General features: G+C 47.5%; 1 protein-coding gene across 16 annotated transcripts in view; it reads right to left on the bottom strand.

Annotated features, from left to right (window-relative positions):
- Positions 1-5814: 5814 nt before the first annotated feature.
- Positions 5815-6310, bottom strand: part of TNKS1BP1 (tankyrase 1 binding protein 1) — a 28501-nt gene continuing 28005 nt past the window's right edge. For all 16 annotated transcript variants that reach the window (XM_053243826.1, XM_053243717.1, XM_053243747.1 and 13 more), the window contains one exon: positions 5815-6284. The gene's annotated coding sequence lies outside the window, so the exon portion shown is untranslated. The remainder of the gene's footprint in view (positions 6285-6310) is intronic.

Below are 6310 nucleotides of genomic sequence, written 5' to 3'. Positions count from 1 at the left end.
CAAAGGTTCCCCCTGCCCCCTGCTGGCCTCTAGGGCCTCACAGGGGCCATCTGAGCATGTGTGGTGGCCAATTTTTAAAATAGCTTTTTTTTTAAAAAAAATGGCAGCTGAAAACAAAATGGCCACCACACATGCTCAAATGGCCTCTGTGAGGCCTGGTATGGCCTAGGGCTTCACAGAGGCCATTTGAGCATGCACGGTGACCATTTTGTTTTCGGCAGCCTTAAAAAAATTTTTTTTTAATTTTAAGAAATGGCGCCCTCCCTTCAAGTGGTGCCCTGCCTGCCCTACCCTAGATACGCCCATGCATGCACACTTACAGCGCCATTTGTCTGAAGGGGGCATTGCTGTAAGCACGTTCAGTGACGATTCCATGAGCTACAACCAGGACCGATCCAAGTTGCAGCTCATGGAATCGCTCACGAAATCACCAGTGAGCGCACTTTATGCTTCCTCCCTGCTTTCCCCCTTGTGTGGGTGCAGCTGCCATCTATAATGTATGAAAAAGGCTTTCGTGTCAGGCAAATCTAGCAATCCAAACACAATGGAAAGATATGCCCCATCTAGTTCCCATAAAGCAGAAGGGTATTAAGAAGTGTGTTACACTTTAGAATTCAATCATTATTTGTGTGTGCACATGGCTGTAATCTAGATGGAAGGGGACTTTGTACCTGTGTGTACAATTACATGTTATGGTCAACTGGCATGGGTTTACACTTCTAGGATCATAAATAAGGTTGCCTGTAAGGTTGAAATCAAGCTAGCGGTCTGAGCTCCAATTAAGTTCCAAAAATATTTAAGAGAACACCTTCTTTGTTATGACCCCCACCTCCTACTGAGATAGGTCCATCTGCGGTTGCTACCGGCTCATCTAGTGCTACTCAGGGACAGGCCTTCTCTGTTGCTGCCCTGAGGCTTTGGAATGCCTGCTTTGAAGAAATAAAAGCCTCCCCATCTCTAACAGCTTTCAAAAGGACCCTCAAGACACATTCATTCACCAAGGCTTTTAATTAGATTTGTAGAATCTGTATTAATGTTTAATTCTGGTTTTAATTTACATTATTTATTGATTTGATTTATATACCGCCCTTCCAGAATGGCTCAGGGTGGTTTACAATTAAAAAAACCACTAAAACAATAAAAAGCTAAAACAAATTAAAAACAATATAACAATGATCAACAATTTAAAAACATTTTAAAACAGCAATTAAACAATTCCAGTAATTAAAAGCCCCAAAATCGGGTTAGAATTTAAAAACCCTGGAAAGCCAGGCCAAACAAATACGTTTTAAGGGCTCTCCTGAAGGCTAACAAAGAATTCAGATTACGGATTTCCTCAGGGAGCGCATTCCACAGCCCCGGAGCAGCTATAGAGAAGGCCCGCCTCTGAGTCGCCACCAAACGAGCTGGTGGTAATTGGAGACGAACCTCCTCAGATAACCTTAATGTGCAGTGGGGATCACGCAGAAGAAGGTGCTCTCTAAGATAATTCGGGCCGAAGCCGTTCAGGGCTTTAAAGGTAATCACCAGCACTTTGTATTTTGCCCGGAAACATATCGGCAGCCAGTGCAATTGTTTCAAAATAGGCGTAATATGGTCTCTCCGGGTTATCCCAGCAACCAGTCAGGCTGCCGCATTCTGAACTAATTGAAGTTTCCGAACGACGTACAAAGGCAGCTCCACGTAGAGCGCATTGCAATAGTCAAGCCGGGAGGTTACCAGCTGGTGCACCACTGTTTTGAGGTCATCCTCCTCAAGGAATGGACACAGCTGTTGAATCAGCCGAAGCTGATAGAAAGCACTCCTAGCCATGGCCTCCACCTGAGAAACCAGGGTGAGGCCTAGGTCCAGGAGTACTCCCAAGCTGCGCACCTGCTCCTTCTGGGGGAGTGTAACCTCATCCAGAACAGGGAGATCTAACTCACTCCTCAGATTCTGAGCCCCCACAATGAGCACCTCCATCTTGCTTGGATTCAGCTTCAATTTGTTCTCCCTCATCCAGCCCATTACTGCCTGTAGGCAGGCATTTAAAGAGTGAGTGCCATTTCCTGAAGATGAAAAGTAGAAGTAGATTTGGGTGTCATCAGCATACTGATAACACCCAGCACCAAATCTCCTGATGACCTCACCCAGCGGTTTCATGTAGATATTGAAAAGCATTGGTGACAGAATGGAGCCCTGAGGGACTCCATATAACAGCTCCTGCTTTGAGGAGCGACTGTCACCAAACTCCACCATCTGGGATCTACCCGAGAGATAGGAATGGAACCACTGCAAAGCAGTGCCCCCTATTCCCAACTCCTCCAGGCAACCCAGAAGGATACCATGGTCGATGGTATCGAACACCGCCGAGAGATCCAAGAGGACCAACAGAGTCACACTCCCTCTGTCGATTCCCCGGTAAAGGTCATCCATCAGGCCGACCAAGGCTGTCTCAACCCCATAGCCCATTCTAAAGCCAGTTTGAAATGGGTCTAGATAATCAGTTTCCTCCAAAACCGCCTGGAGCTGGTTAGCCACCACCCTCTCGATTACCTTGCCCAGCCAGGGGAGATTGGAGATTGGCCTATAACTATCCATCGCTGAGGGATCCAGGGTAGGCGTCTTAAGAAGATGTCTAACTATTGCCTCCTTCAAACAAGGAGGCACCCTACCCTCCCCCAGCGATGCATTTATGATATTAACTAGGCCATCTCCAACAATCTCTCCGCTAGATCGACGCAGCCAGGTTGGGCAAGGATCCAGAGAACAAGTGGTAGGCCGTACCGCTCCAAGCAGCTTGTCCACGTCATCAGGAGTCACAGATTGAAACTGATCCAACCTAACACTGCAAGAGGGATTGCTGGATACCTCCCTCACAGACCCTGCAGAAATAGTGGAGTCCAAGTCGGCCCGAATACAGGAGATTTTATTTGCAAAGAACCCACTAAAGACGTCACAGCAGAGTATCTCTGGGAACTGATTTCAGGCAGAAGGAGCAGAGATTATACTCCTCACCACCCGGGATAACTCTGACGTACGTGAACCGGCAGACGCAATGCGCGCCGACCAAAAACGCTTTTTTGCCGCGCGCACCGCCACTGCATAGGTCTTCAAATGGGTTCTATGCTGCATCCTGTCAGATTCGAGCTGACTTCTCCTCCACTTGCGTTCCAGTCGCCTACCAAGCCGCTTCATTCCCCGCAACTCCTCCGTGTACCAGGGGGCCATCTTAGAAGCAAGTCTGGAGGAACGCTTTAAGAGCGATAATATCTACTGCCCTGGTGAGTTCCCTATTCCATGTTCCCACCAGGGCATCGACAGAATCACCGGCCGCACCAACATCGAAACCCTCCAAGGCCTTTTGGAAACCTGCTGGGTCCAGCAGCCTTTTTAGGCAGACCATCCTAATAGGTCCATCACCCCTGCAGGGGTGGATTGTGACCGTGATACCAACCTTAACCAGGTAGTGATCCGTCCATGACAATGGGGTAACCACTGGATTCCCCACCCACAGAACACCCCCCTGATCCGAACAGAAGACCAAATCCAGTGTGTGGCCGGCAACATGAATTGGTTCAAAAATTAATTGGGATAGGCCCATAGTTGTCATGGCCTCTATGAACTCCTGAGCCGCACCAGACAAGCCAGTCCCAAAGTGGATATTGAAGTCCCCCAGCACAAAGAGCCTGAGAGACTCCAACACCAACTCCGCAATCAGCTCAGTTAGGGAGTCAGTTGGGCAGCAGGGTGAATGGTACACCAACAGAATCCCCAATCTATCCCTAGTTCCCAGCCTCAAAAATACACACTCAATATAGGTCAACTGTCTCACAGGGGCCCTGGTAAGGGAGATAGTATTTTTATGGACCACAGCCACTCCACCCCCCCGCCCCGCCCACTTCCCCTAACCTGCTCCACAACAGAGTAACCTGGAGGGAGAAGCTGAGCCCACATTGGGCCACTCGCTTCCCCCAACCAGGTCTCAGTTATACATGCCAGGTCAGCTCCCTCATCCATGATCAAATCATGGACAATTTCGGTCTTATTTTGAACTGACCTGGCATTACAAAGGAGCAAGGTCAGGCTATGTGAGTAGTTGATGCTGTTCCCCAAGGCCTGAGAGTTGTCAGAACAGTTGGAAGTAGAAACAGTTACTAAATTACTAATTTCTCTTCCCCTGTAACGGCCAGCTGTTCTGCCAGCGCCAGTTCTTCTATTCCCCACCACTACAGCAATAGCTGCCCCAAGGCTGCCAAGCACACCCCCTGCATCATCCCCCTCAGGAGAGCCCAAACACATCTCATCAACTAGGCCTGGCACAACTCAGGGCAATAAAAACAGCACTTGACCCCAAAAAATCCACCCACCCATAAAACAACCATCCTCCAGCCCTCAGTCCCACCCCCGAAGGCCTGGCCCCAAAGGCCGGCCCCCTTTGACGGCCGGCTTCAGCGGCCGCCTACAGGCAGGCCGCCGGCGTGTCTTCAGCAGTATTTATGAGTCTCTAAAGCCCCTTCTGCCACAAAGGACTGCTGGCCGAAACAGGTGTTAGTTGTCAGGCTTTCTGAAGGCAGCAGGCTGGCAGACAGCTCCTCGTCAGGGCAAGATGGAAACACAAACCCAGAGGACCAGATGTAAAGTCCGAACGGTGGGGGGGGGGGAGGAAGGGAGGAAACAACAGCCAGACCCTCAAACCTTCTCCTCCTCCTCCGTGCAGCCGGCGTGTCTTCAGCAGTATTTATTTTATTGTAAACTGCTCAGAGATGCGAATTTGGGGTGGTATATAAATGTGTTAAGTAAATAAAAGTGTTGTTCCTCAACAATCCAGCCATGGAAAAACTGGAAAATGGCCAATCTATGCTAGCCATGTACATGTAACCAGTGCCCCAGCTGTAAAAGTGGAATATTGTACTTCCTAATGTTAATAAAAATGCATTAAATTTCTCAAACTCTTGAATGGTATGTTTGTAGAAGAGAATAGCACTGATCTATATAAACATACATTTATCAAAAGACTCTTCAGTTTTTCTTCCTGCCAAGCAAGCCTAGCCTCCCCTGCCTTCACTATGCCTCCAATATGTGCGATTCCCCTGCTGATTCAGCTGCCAGTCTTGCCTCGTCCTGCCATTCATCCTGCCCTTCAGATGGGTTGTCCACCTGTGTGTGTGTTCTCCCCACCCCTCTTTCTCTATCATCTTCACCAAAGTACTGTTTGTGCATTAAGCAGTCAAGAATTCATTTGTCACCATCTTTGGAGGAAAAATTTAAATTTCACAAAACTGCTCTGGGGAGGGATTCATACTATTACAAAGCAGTAGGCAATCAGCACTGTGTAGAAGTGGCTTCTGCTATAAACTAGCAGAATCAGGTTTCTCTTATTCCGGCTCTGGAGAGGATTCAATATATGCAACAGCAATATGAACAGTGTGTTTCCAGAGTGCAAACACTGCTTTTCTAATGCACTTCAATACACACCCTTAAAATACCTGACAAGAGGTACAGTTAGGCCCCTTCTCTGGTCTAAAATTCTCTTCTGAATGATTCATATCAAAAGCCGGATAGTAAAACCATGTCAGGTATTATATTATTTCAATTTGGTACAAATTCCAAACATGCTGGTTCAGAAAAGCAGAGAAAAAGTCAAATTATAAGAGTAACTGTACAGAATAGTATGCCATTTTGTCCACTAATAGGCAAACCATATCCTTCCTCCATCAGCACTTCATTACAGCCCTTCCAGTCTGCTCATCTCAAGAGTCTGTTGCCAAGCAACAAGGCCCAGCTGAGGATACACATCAGAACCACACACAAGCACGCTACAACCACTAGGTCTTTGTTACCATAAAACCTTTATTTGTTTCAAGTGGCCAAAGAAAAAAATCCATTCCTCTTTTGTCTGAAATGCATTATATGGGAGCAGAGAGAGCAGAAGCCTCACCTCTTTGTCTTCCCTCCCTACCTTGGGGTGAAAGAAAAGGAGGCTAGCATCAAGCTCCTTGACTGATTACAAAAAAAATAAAATAAAGACTTTATAAAATGGTATGTGGCATAAGGAAGAGAAAAAAAGGAGGAGAAGGAAATGGACAGGACAGCGACAGAGCGAATCTGACCGCCATATGCATGAGTGAATGAATGTGATACAAAGTGCATAAATGTGCCTTATCCTCCCTCTTCCCCCACCCACCCTCCACTCCAAGATGTTAGACAGGGAGTCTGGCTCTGAACCCACCATTCTACCTCCCACCCATGAACATGTCACTGGAACATCTGCTGTCAAGGCTCCAGTAGCAGGAGAGCAACATCTGCAACAAAAAACACAAAAAGAAGT

Source organism: Hemicordylus capensis, chromosome 1, assembly GCF_027244095.1.
Source record: "Hemicordylus capensis ecotype Gifberg chromosome 1, rHemCap1.1.pri, whole genome shotgun sequence".
NCBI lineage: Eukaryota > Metazoa > Chordata > Lepidosauria > Squamata > Cordylidae > Hemicordylus > Hemicordylus capensis.
Note: the sequence above shows the minus strand (reverse complement) of the source record. Positions and strands in the feature narration are given on the sequence as shown.